Below are 16,819 nucleotides of genomic sequence, written 5' to 3' on the forward strand. Positions count from 1 at the left end.
CTTCCCCTCTCCTTTCCCTCTCCCCCCTTCCCCTCTCCTCTCCCTCTCCCCCCCTTCCCTCTGTCCCCCTCTCCCCTTCCCCTCCCTCCCTCCCTCCCCTCTCCCCTCCCCTCCCCTCCCTCCCCTCTCCCCCCTCCTCCCCTCCCCCCTCTCCCCTCCCTCCCCACTCCTCCCCTCTACCCCCCTCTCTTTCCCCATCTCCCCCCCTCTCCCCCTGTTGAAGAAGGATTAACTGGAAAGTAAATAAAAGTATGGAAAGTAAAAACAGATGCTCACAAAGCTAAAATAAAATCTTTGTAATTAATCCCACCTCGTGCAACATGGCCACTTGTGATATGCCTATTTATGGACAATTGTAAGTCATATGGTAAACAATAGTCATAACAAATGGATTGCCTTTCTATCTTGTACTTAAACAAAGAGCAAGAAGAACAGCATTCATATAGAGAAAAGGGTGCTGGCAGTTATATCTACAGTAGGTTCCCCAATCCTTGTTAGGTTGAGAATTCACATTGGTCACTGACCACAATAAGTCATTGTCCATTTTTGGACTATGTCCAGAATTACCACAATGGTGACTTCACAAATGCATCCTTTATTTATAGGATAATATCATTGGTCATATATCATCCAAACACAATTTTGGAGATGCATTATTAACATTGTCATTTGAAGATACTGACGCAAGCACAGAAATGCAATTTACACCATACAGATGGTGAGGACGACTTTCCGATAATAGTCGAGGGATAACAAAATTATTGCAGTTGGATACAATATTAAAGAAAGAATCTGAACATATTTTCAGAGATCAGTTTAGATGAGAATAAAATGAATACTATTATTTTATTCATGCAAGTTATTGGTTTCAGATCAGGTCTACCTTAAATAGTCATGGAGTAATATAAAGACAATAAAATAGAAGAATTTCATTCAAAGACTTTTGGCATTGTTTTGGCAAAAGATTGTACCCTCCTCTGTTTGCCTATCACTGACAAAGATCTGGAAGAAATGTAAGAAAGTGTATACTTACCAAAACTGCAGATCTCAACCACTGAGAACATCACACCAATTGTGGAAAGAGACCATGTGGTCAGATAGTGGTCATTGATGGAGAGTATCCACGCTATAGGATAGAATTAGGTCATTCGACCCTTCACGTCTACTCCGCCACTCAATCATAAATGATCTCTGCCATTTTCCTGCCTTCTCCGCATAACTCGACACCCGTTCTAATCAAGAATTTGTGTATCTCTGCCTTAAAAATAGCCAGTGATGGCCTCTACAGCCCTCTGTGGCAATGAGTTCCACAGATGAACTACCCTCTGACTAAAGAAGTTCCTCCTCACCTCTTTTCTAAAAGAGCGCCCTTTAATTCTGAGAATTCTCACTATTGTGAGAAATAGATGGGCTGCCACCTGGCATTGGACAGCAACAATTCAGAAATGACAGAGATAAAATATAAACCAACACTAAATGCATTACGGAAAAACTCTGATCAGCTTTCCTGACACACAGTCTTGCTGAGGAGATTGTATCAAATAATGGTCTGCGAATTTAGTCATTTTAGTTTGAGCAGTTCATAAAATTAAAAGGCATTAAGTCTCTTCTTATCTCAGCATTGAAAAAAAAAAGAAGCTGAGAGATTAGTAGGCACAGTGAAAGAGGAAATAAAGAAGCAAATCACGCAAGGTAGATCACATCTTACCACGAAGCATTAACATATCAATTTTTTCCTGAACTTTATTCATGTTTATCTGCATAACAGATATCCTTGTGCAGAGGTGTTAATGTAAAGATGAGAGGTCATGCCTGATTCTGGTCCCACCAAATTGTGTAGGAAAAATAGTGGAAAGACTGGACAACAAAACAAATATTGTGATACATCCTATGAAGGGGAAAAGGTTCAGATTATTTGATACATGCCCACCAGATATGTCAGAACCTTTTACCCAAGGTAGAAAGGTCAAGACTAGAAATCAAAGAGATTTACTAGAGATTTAAGATGTGGAGCAAAGATTAAAGGATATATGTATTTCTCCTAAGTGCTATCTGTATCTCTCGTTCCCCTTTCGCCTGCCTCTCAGTCTGAAGTAGGGACTCGACCCAAAACGCTGCTCGTTCATTTTCTTCAGAGATGTTGCCTGACCCAGGGCCGGCGTTAAGCCGATTTGACCGATTGCTCCCAATTGGGCCCCGCGCCTAAGCGGGACCCCGCACTAATGTTCAGTATTTCGTACGGAAATACGAATTCGCTTTGTTAAATAAAGATTTTTTTTAATTCGCCATCCGGATTTTTTTAAACGAACATGTATAACAACCGCTGCACGGCCATCATACACAAACGATTTGTTAACTAGTGCTGTTAGCACATCTTAACGGTAAGTACTTAACACCTTGTTATGCAATGTCATGAATCTGCATCTATCCGCATTCCTCAGTAAATGTTATAGTGTTTTGAACGTATTAATGACGCCGTGTTCCTTTGAATAAAATTCACGCGGCGTCATTAATACTTGTTTAAAACACAATTACATTTACTGAGGAATGTAGATCGATGACACGTTGAGAATTTCATTTAACTCACCATCATGAGTGAGGGCCCCGGACCGCGAGAAGGGGTTTCTTCCTGGTGTGCAGGTTTGTCATTCACCTACCGACCCACGTTGTGTCCAAAGATCTTATAGCGGATCTTTGGTTGTGTCTCTCTGTCTTTTGCTCACTCCCTCCCTCCCTCCCTCCCTCCCTCCCTCCCTCTTTCTCTCGCGCTCTCTCTCCCGCTCCCCATATTGTCTCTCTCTAGCTCTCCCACTCCCTCTCTATCACCCTGTCCCCTCAGCATTCCCGGAATCATTGACGTTTTGCAGTAGACAAAAATGCTGGAGAAACCCAGCGGGTGAGGCAGCCGCCTGGCCCGCTGAGTTCCTCCAGCACTCTGTGTTTTTTGTTTGGCTCTGAAGTTGAAGTTGGCTCAGCGGGACGGGCAGCGGCTCTGGGGAGAGGGTTGTGTTTCTGGTCGAGACCCTTCTTCAGACAATCACAAGTACTCTCATCGACGCGAGTTCAGTTCGGTCTGAAGAAGGGTCTTCTCTCCAGAGTCGCTGCGCTGCCTGTCCTGCGGAGTTACTCCAGCTTTATGTCTATCTTCAATTTCCGAGAATTACAATTTCTCACGGGGGGCTTATAACGTCTCTAAACCCCTCTGGGACCATCTGAACACGTCTAAACCCCCTCTAGCCCCCCTATTTCCCTCTATTCCCCTCTAAACAATTGTAAACACACCTGAACCCATCTGAAGCCCTCTAAACATCTCTAAACCGTTTAAACCCCTCTAAACTAGGAGGCTGCAAGGTGACTTGGATAGGCTGGGTGAGTGGGCAAATGCATGGGAGATGCAGTATAAAGTGGATAAATGTGAGGTTATCCACTTTGGTGGCAAAAACAGGAAAGTAGACTATTATCTGAATTGTGGCCGATTAGGAAAAGGGGAAGATGCAACGAAAAATGCTCACGGCAGACCAAACGTGTTAAACAGAAATTGGTCAGATATTGAGCTTTACACAGTGAGAAATCATGTGAAATAATCACTGAATTTAATTTTAAATGAATGTACCTGCATGTTATACTGTTTAGTTTGGAGATACCACCAGATAGTCTGGTTGATACAACCAGATTAGTTTGGAGATACAACCAGATTAGTTTGGAGATACAACCAGATTAGTTTGGAGATACAACCAGATTAGTTTGGAGATACAACCAGATAGTCCACTGAGTTCGCACCGACCAGCGATTTTTGTTACAGATTTGACAAATTTATTTGGCGGCCAATCAAACGCTGTCTCTAAGAGGGGTTCATCCAATCACCAACCAGCTTGCCTTAAAATTCCCGAAACTACACGAAATATAAACATACATAAATTTTTACTTTTCTAGAGTAGGGGCCCCGCCATCAGTTTTCTAATTGGGCCCCGCAATTCCTAGCACCGGCCCTGGCCTGACCCAGTGAGTTACTCCACTCACTGTAACTGAATACAGAGTTGGAGCCATGGTAGGAAGCAGAGGGTGGTGGTGTAAGATTGTACTTCGGACAGGAGGCCTGTGAATAGTGATGTGCTTCAGGGATTGGTGCTGAGCCCATTACTGTTTGTCATCTCCATCAATTATTTGGATGAAAATGTGCAAGGGATGATGGGTAAGTTTGCATATGACTAAAACAGGTGCCATTGTATACAATGAAGATGGTCAAGAATTAAGGGTGGCACAGTGGCACAGTGGCCTTACAGTGGCACAGTGGCCTTACAGTGCCAGAGGCCTGACCACGTGCAGGCTTCTGTAAATTGCCCCTAGTGTGTAGGACAGAACTAGTTTATAGGTCGTCGTTGGTTGCACAGACTTGGTGGTCCGAAGGGCCTGTTTGCACACTGTATCTCTAAACTAAACTGAACTAATTACAGCTCCAAGTGGGCCGAGAAATGGTTAATGAAATTTAATTCCAATTAGTGTGGGTTGTTGTATTTTGGGAAGGCAAAGCAGGGCAGGATCTTCACAGTGAACGATAGGGTCCTGTGGAATGTTGTAGTACAGAGGGCCCAAGGAGTGCAAGTACATAGTTCCCTGCAAGTGGCATTGCAGGTAGATAGGATGGTAAAGAAGACTTTTAGCACATTGGCCTTCAGTCAGGGAACTGAGTACAGAAGTTGGGACATTATGCTATATTTGAACAAGATATTAGTGTCACTACACTTGGTGTATCGTGTTCAGTTTTGGTCACTCTGCTATAGGAAAGAAGCCATTGATCTGGAAAGAGTTCTGTGAAGATTTACAAGGCTGTTGCCAGGACTCGAGGGCCTTAGTTATAAGGAGCGGTTGGGCAGGCTAGGACTTTATTCCTTGGAGTACAAGTGGCTGAGGGGGGATTTTATAAAGGTGAATAAAATCATAAGGGGAATAGATAGAGTGAATGCACAGAGTCCTAGGGCAGGAGAATCGAGAATGAGAGGACATAGGTCTAACGTGAGAGAGGAAATATTTAATCGGAACCTGACAAGCACCATTTTCACACAGAGGGTGGTGAGTACATGAAACGAGTTGCCACAGGAGGTATTTAAGGCAGGTACATGGATAAAAACATGTCACAGCGTTTAAAAACATTTGGACAGGTATATGGATAGGATAGGTTTAGAGAGATATGGGCCAAATACAGGCTGGTGGGAATAGTGTAGATGGAGATCTAGGTCAGCACGGGCAAGTAGGGCAGAAGGGCCTGTTTCCACGCAGTATGACTAGTTGTCCATTATGTCTAAAAGCTTTTCTAAAATATGGAAACCAGAATTGTGTATAGTATTCAATTTGTTATCTGATTAAGTTTTTAAGTCTGCTTTAAATGTCTATTCCTCAAGTGAACCTGAAACATGGCTAGCTTTTTACATGGCCATATTCCCATGTTACATTTTTTAAGATATACAACTGAAAATACTATCACGTCAAGAATTTAGGTTCCCTTACTGGTACAATGTCAGGTGACCATCGTTTCTGAATTACATATTCACAACCTTTTGTTTCACATGAAAATCGCAGACTCTCGGAGTGTGGTGGCTGCATGGAATGTGTTGCCAGAGGTTGTCGTTGAGCCAGGTGCACTAACAACATTTAAATGAAATTTCCACAGGTACTTTGTTAGGAATATTCTAGAGGGATATGAGCCAAACATGGATAAATGGGACTAGCTGAGATGGGGCATCTTGGTCGGCATGGGCATGTTGGGCCAAGGGACCTGTTTCCCTGCTGCAGTACTCCATAATTCTATCTAGACACATGTTAAAGGGCTCGCTGAATTCCCATGTGGTACTCTGTACACTCTGCTGTTCACTAGCAATCAACAAGGGCACAGGAACCTACACATATGATTGCGGTTGAAGGTGAAAGATCAAAACTATATTTGATATAAATAGTTTTATATATTAAAATCTGTTATAATTAGAATTATAATTAGTTTCCTTTTGTAGGGCAAGAGTGCTTAATCAGCTCCAGTTTGCCTTTGTAAATAATTGAAATTTCATTTCATCCTCAACAAAGTCTGAGCTATAGGGAGGATATAATGAGCTATAGGCTAGGACTTTATTCTAAATGTTCAGGATATTTTACAGTGAGACTAGTTCATAATGCTCTCAACAATGTTAATTCAGATTATTTCATCGGATTCTACTTGGGCACAACCTGTGGAGGAATGAAATTTTACCAAGAGCAACTTCCAGATGTACACCTGAAATGAAATAAGCAAAGCGATCCCCACATTATGATCAGTTTCATAATGCTGCCAAACATTATGAGTCTTGTTAGGTACAGCAGGTTCCTTGCGAATAACAAGATGTTTATTTATTTATTTACTTCACAAATAATAAACTATAACGGTCATGCTTTGATATTACTGTGACTCCCATTTTAGCTTACCTTAGAAAGAATGACAGTTTAAAAGATAATTACCTGGCTAATTCTTGGGATGAGAGACTTGTCTCACCTAAAGAGGCAAAACAGGTTCCATATACTTTGGAGTTTAGTAGAATAAAGGGTGATCTTCCTGAAACATATAAGATCCTGAGGGGAAAATTATGGGATAGTTGTTGAGATGTGTTCACTAGTGGGGGAATCCCAAATGAGATAAGGGGCCAATCATTTATATTGTTTTTGAAAATTCTTCTTCCAGAGAGTAGAAATCCCAGGGAGTTGTGGAGGGTGGATGATTAAAAGTTCTTATAGATATTTGTTTGTAAAATCATGGGACTGAGGAATTTGGGAATCTGGTACAGAGGAGATTGGTCATGTTGATTTGGAATGGATTGAAGGCTCAGGTGGCTAACTCCTACTCCTATTTCCTTATGTAAACCCTTACCAGTAATTCTCATATGTTTGGTAGTTTTTCTCATATAAGTTTTAAGATTCACTTAAGCCATTTGTGTTATGTCATTGAGTATAAGTAAATAATGTATATACTGTATATGGCAACATTAATAGTAATTGGATCTGGGCATCACTGTCTAGGTCAGCATTTGTTGCCAGTGCCTAATGATTCCTTGAGAACATTCTTTAAATCATTGAATGCATTCATTAAATACCTAAGATTTTCTGCTAATTTCTATTATATCAATAGGTCAATTATCGGAAAGAATTAAAAGATCACATACTTTAAATGTAAAGATTAGTTTTTGGTTGCTTCACAAACTCTGTTCTCCAGCCATCAGTCCCATTACTCTCCCAGCTAAATCTGGGTGTTCCACCCAATCCATCATACATGATCAACAGTCAAATTTTAGATAATTCATACGTGGTATCTCCATATCTGTTTGTTTCCACCACCATTAAATGGGTATTGCTTGGCCTCATTTTTGCTGAAACCCTCATCTTTCCCATTGTTATTTCTAGACTTGGCCATTCCTATACATTCCTAACTAGTCTCTCTCATTCCAATTTCTGTAAGTACTGTTGTGCAAACTCACACCAAGTTCTGAGCACCCGCCAACTCAAAATGTTTATATTCCAAACCTCACCCAAATTAATTTTGGACATTCAGTATAGAAGCTACCTGGCCTTCAATACTGTTTATGCAATCAAGATGATGAATATTTAGTTATCAACTTTCATGGCAGGAAATATCTCTGACAACATGAAGAGGCAATCTGAAGGCTTCATGAACATTCAGACTAAAAGGAGATTTGTGTAGAAAGAAATGTTTTAGAGATTTCAAACACAATATAGATAGACATATACAAATGCATTTCATGTTCGATACACATTTCAAAAGACAATATAGATAGACAAATTTGCAAATGCATTTCATGTTCAAGACACATTTCAAAAGACAATATAGGTAGACAAATAATAATAATAATAATAATAATGGATGGGATTTATATAGCGCCTTTCTAGAATACTCAAGGCGCTTTACATCGCATTATTCATACATTCCTCAGTCACACTCGGTGGTGGTGAGCTACTTCTGTAGCCACAGCTGCCCTGGGGCAGACTGACGGAAGCGTGGCTGCTAATTTGCGCCTACGGCCCCTCCGACCACCACCAATCACTCACACACATTCACACACAGGCAAAGGTGTTCACAAACTCGCATTCACAAACTCTTTCCAACAAAATGCCAACAAACTTCAGACCATGGTGAATGGTGAACAACATACATATCAATTGGCTGAAAAAGCACATGCAGGGGACTCGCCTCGGAGTAGAGCTGCAGCTCAGAGAGCCGTGACCCTTTCACTTCGTGGTCAGGAAGAAAGTGATTGAAGCGGGAAGCTTCCGGGTTTTATAGTCCCTCCCTCCCCTGCCGCCAGCGGGGGCAGCAGAGAGAATGGGGAATGATGTAAAAACATTAATATCTCGGTCATATTTCATCGAGGGGAAAGATCCTCGGCACACATGTGGCAGAGGGGGACTCTGAGGGAGGTGGCCAAAAATGACGGCCGTAGGTGGCGGCGTTCTCTCGGAAATCGCAGCACAGATCGGGAAAAGCGGTCAAGAACAGAGTTTTAGTGATATAGATAATACCTTCCTTTTAGTTATATAGTAGAATTATTGGTTGGTGCATGAATCCTACATGCAACTTGTAATGATATCCTTAAGAGAGCCAATAATTTGGAATGTTAGGTTAGATAGAATTAGATAGAATTTATTGCCACACAACCAGGGTCGGTGGAATTTGGGTTGTCAGCAGCGATACAATAATAAAGAACACACAACCACAATAAAAATGTAACACAAACACAAACATCCACCACAGCATTCATCACTGTGGTGGAAGGCACAAAATTTGGCCAGTCCTCCTCCATTTCCCCCCCGTGGACAGGACCAGAGTCCAGAGTCAGTCCAGGATCGGCTCTTCCTCACCGGAGACCGCGGCTTTAATTTGTTGTAGGCCGCAGGCCAGCGGTCGAGACTTAAAGTCCCCGCCGCAGCCAGAGGCACCGTAGACTGCAGGGCCGGCGGTTGAAGCTCCCCTCCAGGGGTGATGGTAAGTCCATGCCGGACCCGCGGTAGAAGTTGGCCGCGGGCCGACAGTGATGGCTTCTTCTTCCCCCAGGTCCCCCACCAGCTGGAGCTCTGCAGACCGCGACTTCAGGCTGCGACTTCAGGCTGCCGGCTGCCCCGGGCCAGCGAAACGGAGCGCTCCCCTCCGGCGAGCACAGCTTTGGAATATATCATTTCCCATTATCAATGTTGGTGTAGTCACTGTTATTTCTGTCTGGATGTATCAAGCACCAACTAATTTCCAATCTGTTCTTCATTTCATTCAAATCTAACTTTGAAAGGTTCATATCTTGAAAGATCTCGTTACTCAGATTTGAAGGACGCCCTGAAGATAGGTTGTTAAAGTTGTTTCTCCATTTCCATGGTATGATTTTGATTGATATTTGAATGTAGGAAGTTTCTATACAGCCTGGAGAAAACAGTTTTGAAAGAATGATGAGAGAGCCAGCCAGCTTTCCCAAGACAGCTCATAACATTCTGGCTGAGACTGTGGACACTCAGAAAAAAAAACCTTTCTGATTAAAAATAAAGATTGGATGAGAGGGGGAAGATAGGGTGAGAGCTGGTAGCACTGCTGCCTCACTGCGCCAGAGACCCAGATTCGATCCTCACCTCCGGTGCTGTCTGTAGCCATGATCAGTTGTGATTGAATGGCGGAGTAGACCTGATGGGCCGAATGGCCTAATTCTGCTCCTATGCACTTATGAACATATTTCTGTCTGGCTGGGTTTGCAGAGTTTGCACCTTCTCCCTGGGCCCGCATGGGTTTCCTTCAGGTGCTCCAGGTTTCCACCAACGTCGCAAAGATGGGTGGATTTGTAGGTTAATCGGCCTCTGAAAATTGCCCTTAGTCTGTAGGGAATGGATGCGAAAGTAAGACAACATAGAAATAGTGTGAATGGGTCATCAATGGTTGGTGTAGACCCGGTGGGCTGAGGCCTGTTTCAAGATTCAAGTTTCAAGATTCAAGAGAGTTTATTGTCATGTGTCCCAGATAGGACAATGAAATTCTTGCTTTGCTTCAGCACAACAGAATACTGTAAGCATAAGTAAATACAGAACAGATCAGTGTGTCCATATACTATTGAATATATATATATACACACACATAAATAAGCATATAAAGTGCAATAGGCTATTAAAGTTCAGATTTGTTTGAGTTGAGTTTAATAGTCTGATGGCTGTGGGGAAGCAGCTGTTCCTGAACCTGGATGTTGCAGATTTCAGGCTCCTGTACCTTCTACCTGAAGGCAGCGGAGAGATAAGTGTGTGGCCAGGATGATGTGGGTCCTTGATGATGCTGCCTGCCTTTTTGAGGCAGCGACTGTGGTAGATCCCCTCGATGGTAGGGAAGTCAGAGCCGATGAGGGACTGGGTAGTGTTTACAACTTTTTGGGCGCACAAGTTGCCGAACCAAGCCATGATGCAACCGGTCAGCATGCTCTCTACTGTGCACCTTTAGAAGTTCGAGAGAATCCTCCTCGACATACCGACTCTCCGTAATCTTCTCAGGAAATAGAGGCACTGATGTGCTTTCTTTATAATTGCTTCAGTGTTCTGGGACCAGGAGAAATCTTCAGAGATGTGCACGCCCAGGAATTTGAAGCACTTGACCCTTTCCACCATCGACCCGTTGATATAAACGGGACTGTGGGTCCCCATCCTACCCCTTCCAAAGTCCACAATCAGTTCCTTGGCTTTGCTGGTGTTGAGAGCCAGGTTATTGTGTTGGCTCCATTTGGTCAGTCGGTCGATCTCACTTCTATACTCTGACTCGTCTCCATCAGTGATACGTCCCACAACAGTGGTGTCGTCGTCGAACTTGATGATGGAGTTTGCACTATGACCGGCTATGCAGTCATGAGTATAGAGTGAGTACAGCAGGGGGCTGAGCATGCAGCCTTGCTCCCTTGCTGATTGTTATCGAGGCTGACACATTTCCACCAATACGAACAGACTGTGGTCTGTGAATGAGGAAGTCGAGGATTCCATGCTATAAACCTAAACTAAACTAAACGGATCTGCCTGAGAGATAAATGTATGGTGTGATGGCCCCAGATGCAGTCTCAGTGCCAAGTAAAATTTAATGTCTTCACATGTACAGTTACTGTTAATAAACATAAAGTATTTCTATCAACAACCAGATCAAAAAACATCTCAAATTACAGTTAATATCAATCTCTGTCATTCAACATCTCCCCTAATATCACATACACCAACACAGACTGACACATTTAACTTTGTTCAAGAACTCACACACTTGCCACACAGATTATATCAAGTCCCAACTTTTCAACAATGGCAGGAACATCCCACAGGCACATGGAGACAAATACATTTCCCTTTCCCTTGTCGGACAAGGTAGTGAGCAACAATAGACTGGGGTGGGACTCTAATGATGACACAGATTAAATTGTTTTGATGATATATCTAAACAGCCCACAGCTGTGAATCACAGTTCATGGAAAATTGTGAGTAGGTCTGTATATAATTTTCCTTCTCACATCTCACAGATCTTGTATCTCTTCCGTAAAATAAAAATATCATAGTATACTTGTAACCCGTTGGGGTTATCACCCTTCACATACTCAATGAATCCTGTCTGGTCAGATCCCAGCTGATTGGCCCCAAAATTAGAGGAATAAATCATTTTTCTGACAGTCTGGCAGTTGTTGCTATCAGTGGCTTTGACACTCCATGGAGAGCATCGGTTATCCTTAGAGATCTGAAGTTGCTCCCAAAGTTCTGGAGATGCACACGTCTATCCTTTTCGCTTATTTACAACTATCCCCTGTCTTGGCTGTATCCAGTGAGGAACATTGTGTAGTAGTAACAGTAACAGTAACACTACCATAACAGTACCAGTACAGAGCCTGATTGAATGCACAGGATAACTAGTCAACAAGTACCTATTTGGTTCTTGAGTTTTGTTCTCAAGAACTAGAGCTGAAAAGGCTTTGGCCCAAAAGGAGTACAACAGATGCCACAAAGAAGTGTGAAAGAACATCAGGAGGGACAAGAGAACACAGGTGAAGAGGCGAGCCAAAGAGGCAGAAATTGCAGCCACTCAAAGAAACACGAGGGAGTTAGATTCCATCACAAGGAAATTGTCCAGGACATATCTGCATAGTAATAAACCAATTTCAGACAAGAACGGTCAACTGCATTCAACCCAGGAGGCGCAGCTCGACAGATGGGTAGAACATTTCGAAGAAGTCCTAAACAGGCCACCACAGGCTGTACAGACACACATTCCCAAAGCCAGGATACCAATACAAATTAAATGTGACAGACCAACAAAATCAGAAATAAAGGCTGCAATCAAGCAACAGAAAACTGGCAAGGCAGCTGGCCCTGACAATATTCCACCTGAAGCCCTGAAAGTAGATATAGACTCATCAACAGACATGCTCTATGGCTTCTTTGGGAGAATTTGGGAAGAGGAAAAGACACCCACAGAATGGGCAGAGGAATACATCAAGAAACTGCCAAAAAAGGTGACCTAAGAAAATGTGACAACTACCAAGGGATCACCCTACTTTCTGTACCCAGTAAAATTCTCAACCGGGTCATCCTCAAACGTCTTCAGGAACCTGTAGACAAGAGGCTACGGGACCAGCAAGCAGGATTCAGGAAGGATCACTCATGCACAGACCACATAGCAACATTACGCATCATCATTGAGCAGTCTATTGAATGGAACACATCCCTGTAAATCAACTTCATCGAATTTGAGAAAGCGTTTGACAGCTTAGACAGAACAACACTATGGCGCCTAATGGACCACTATGGAATTCCAACCAAGGTCATAAACTTAATCAAGAACTCGTGTGATGGAACCTCATGCAAAGTTATGCATGCAAGCCAGCTCTCTCAGTGTCAGGACGGGCGTCAAGTAGGGATGTCTATTGTCACCATTCCTGTTCCAACTGGCAATTGACTGGATCATGATGGAAACAACTGAAGGGAAATGAAATGGAATTCAGTGGACAATGTGGGAGCAGCTATATGATCTTGACTTTGCTGACGACATAGCTCTCCTTTCACACACACAGATATAAATGCAGGAGAAGACGGACAGACTCTCACAAGCTGCAACAATACTTGGTCTTACACCCAATACAGCAAAGACACAGGTGATGAGGATCCACTCCAAAACCAGCAACCCTATCCTTATGCACAGCACTGCTCTAGAGGAGATAGAAACATTTGCATACCTAGGCAGTGTTGTGGACATCACCAGAGGGGCAGAGGCAGACATAAAAAGTATAATCAATAAGGCAAGGGTGGTGTTTAACATGCCCAGGAAGATCTGGAGCTCAAAAATCATCTCAATCAACATCAAAATATGCATCTTTAACTCAAATATGAAACAGGTGATGCTGTATGGATCATAGACATGGAAAACAACAAAACACACTATAAACAGGCTGCAAACATTTATTAACACCTGCCTTAGGACAATACTTAACATCTGGTGGAGAGACAAAGTAAGCAATGTGGACCTGTGGAAAAGAACAAGCCAGGAGCCCATTGACTTACAAATTCGAAGGAGAAAATGGAATTGGATTGGACACACCCTCAGGAAACCTGCCACAAACATCACCCGACAAGCCCTGAAATGGAACCCCCAAGGAAAAAGGAAAAGAGGTCTCCCCAGGAACAGCTGGAGAAGAGGTGTCCAGATAGAAATGTCTGAGAGTGGCTCAACTGGGGAGATCTCGAAAAACTGCCAATACCGAGTGAGATGAGACATTTGTCAATGGCCTATGCTCCCTAGCAAAGGGAAGAGAAGAGAAGAAGAAGAAACAAGAGAAGAAGAAGAAGAAGAATAAGAGAATACTAGAGACGAAGAAGAAAAGAACGAAGACACTATAAAAGAAGAGATAAACAAATAAAAGAATATAAGCGAAAATTAACGAAAGAAAAGACACATAGAAGAATCCGAATACTCTACTACTCCCTCTCCTCCGCCTCCGCCCTAATGCCCCCTCCTTCCTCACTCCTCCTCACTACTCCTCCCTCAGCTCCTCCTACTCTCCTCCTCCTCCTCCGCCACCTCCTACCCTCCCTCCGCTCCTCCTCCTCCTCCCTCCTCACCGCGTCCCTCCTCTCCTCCTCCCTCCGCCTCCTCCTCCTCCTCCTCTCCTCCTCCCCTCCTCCCCGCATCCCTTCCCATCCTCCTCCTCCTCCTCCTCCGCTCTCCACCGCCTCCTCCTCCTCCGCCTCCTCCCGCCTCCCTCCTCCTCCTCCTGCCTCCTCCCGCTCTCCCCCCTCCTCCTCCTCTCCCCCCTCCTCCGCCTCCTCCTCCTCCTCCTCCTCTCCTCCCTCCTCCTCTCCTCCTCCCCCTCCTCCTCACTCCTCCCCCCGCCCTCCTCCGCCCTCCTCTCCCCCCCCTCCTCCTCCTCCCTCCCCTCAGGGAAAAAAATCGACGACCTAGTTTTAGTTTTGCTTGATCTCAGTTACATTCTATTTCAAGCTCATGATGCTTGACGGTCTGCACATAATGATAGTTACATGCAAACACTGTCAAGTTAGGACTATGCTTTTCTGTGGAAGGTGGTCTTGCTGAGAGGTCAGCAACCACTGCTAATTGGGCCGTTCTCACATGAAGAATGAGTAACCACCATTTGATTTGTCCTTTTGCATATCTTCATTCCTTTGTTCCACGTGCTTTCATATCGCTCATTCTCCCCCCTCTCCCCGACTCTCAGGTCTAAAGAATGGTCCCTCATCCAAAACGTCACAATCCTTTTTCCTCCAGAGATGGTGCCTGACCCACTGAGTACTCAGCTTATTGTGTCTACAATACCTGACCTGCTAACTTTGTCTTCTGACTTTGATATTTGCTCCAAAGTGAGAATGATTTGTGACTTGGGAAATGCACCTCACAGGCGTTGCAATGTCCATCTAATATCCACTCTTGTTCTGCATAGGAAGGAACTGCAGATGCTGGTTTAAACCGAAAATAGACACAAAATGCTGGAGTAACTCAGAGGAACAGGCAGCATCCGAAGAAGGGTCTCAAACTGAAACGTCATCCATTCCTTCTCTCCAGAGATGCTGCCTGTCCCGCTGAGTTACTCCAGCATTTTGTGTCTATCCACGCTTGTTCTTCTGGGTGTTCAGCTTCCCAAGTAAAAGAGCTTTGATCAATTATTGCCCATTTTACACACACTGCACATACGAGCATTATATCATTGGTCAACTTAAATATAGATTCATAGTAGTGATGGAGATGGAACTGGGCCAGGTTGTTTCTAGACAAACAATTTAAAGCTTCTTCCAGTGCAGACAAAGAAGGAGTATTGTCTTACGCCACTAACATGAACTCAGTGTCTAGTCTCTACTTGTAAAATATGTTGCCTCCTATATACTTCCAGTTGTAATAATTAGGTGCTTGTTCATTTCATGTTACGTTAAGTTACTTTCAAGCAATGATAATCCCCAGGATTGGATGGGAGCTGGAGGAGGGGGGGGGGGGGATAAATGTCGTAGAGATCAAAGATCATAGAGTGGAGGTAGAGACTGTCTATTGGTATCTTCTGAAGGAGGAAATGGGGATTTCCCCTTAGCATAAGCAGAATTCTGATGGGAAGGCACTGGTGCAGCGGTGATGCATAAATCAGGCTTCATTTCAGCATGGCAGCTAGGTTCAGGTTTGACACATGCTGCATTCTGCCTCACCATCATGGGCAGAAGAGTCCAGGTATCCATCAGTTGCCAGAGTTACAAAATTGAAGTTGGACCTCAGTCAACACTTCTTATTAAATCTCAGCCTTCAGATTTTCTGGAGGGGGCCTAACATCTAGCAACCATACCACTGGATCCGGCCCGCAACCCAAAATCATCTGGCCCGCAGGTGTATTTTTTTTCAATTCATTTTCTTTCGCAACTTGTGAACTGCAGCCAGTCCTGGGGCATGCAGGCGACCTGGGCGCTACAGCCAGACCTGCCAGCTGACCTGGGCGCGCAGGCAACCTGGGAACTGCAGTTCCTTTGGCTCACCGTGTCCGCGCTGACCAGCAATCACCCCGTGCTCTAGCACCACCCGACACACTAGGGATAATTTACAATTTACCGAAGCACTTAAACCTGCACGTCTTTGAGTGTGAGGCAGGCAAGCACACCTGGGCGTTATGGGGGGGGGGGGGGGGGGGGGGATTGTCTCCCACCTCTCAAAACTTGGGGGAGATAGGTCCCCCCTCCCTAGGATTTGCAGAAGGAAGAGCTTCTGCCAGAATTTCCTTGACGATGTGATTTCCTGGGCAGAGCCCTTCCCCTCTTTATCCTACTCCGAGAGCAGGTTCTAGAGTTTACACTCTCCTTTTTGACCATTGCAGAAGCCCTCAATGCACCCACATTTAACCAAAAATATCATATCCTCCATCACACTGTCAAACCATTATGGTGGCACCAATGAATGGGCCAGTCGAGTGCTGCAGACTCTCTCCAAAGCCATTCCACAATGAACCTGTTCATAATTAAGAATTCTCTTCATTGGTGTATTATAGAAGTTCACCCAACTGGATAGGTAGGCCCTCCATCAGTCTGGAGAAGGGTTTCGGCCCGGTACGTTGCCTATTTCCTTCGCTCCATAGATGCTGCTGCACCCGCTGAGTTTCTCCAGCACTTTTGTCTACCTTAGATAGATAGGTAGGCTGCACCCCACCCCCTTCCCTACCACGTTATTTGTTTATATGAGGTAAATTTTAACAGAACTTATCTGAGGTCAACATTGCACCACGATTGACGTCACTTCTAAATGAGCTGTTGTTTCAAGCAT

At 44.0% G+C, this 16,819-nt stretch overlaps 1 protein-coding gene across 3 annotated transcripts in view; it reads left to right on the plus strand.

Moving 5' to 3' along the window:
* The first annotated feature begins 8,065 nt into the window (after window positions 1–8,065).
* grik1 (glutamate ionotropic receptor kainate type subunit 1) overlaps window positions 8,066–16,819 on the plus strand; it is a 291,625-nt gene continuing 282,871 nt past the window's right edge. For all 3 annotated transcript variants that reach the window (XM_033033233.1, XM_033033237.1, XM_033033235.1), the window contains exon 1: window positions 8,066–8,104. The gene's annotated coding sequence lies outside the window, so the exon portion shown is untranslated. The remainder of the gene's footprint in view (window positions 8,105–16,819) is intronic.

The sequence above is a fragment of the Amblyraja radiata genome, chromosome 14, assembly GCF_010909765.2.
Source record: "Amblyraja radiata isolate CabotCenter1 chromosome 14, sAmbRad1.1.pri, whole genome shotgun sequence".
Lineage (NCBI taxonomy): Eukaryota > Metazoa > Chordata > Chondrichthyes > Rajiformes > Rajidae > Amblyraja > Amblyraja radiata.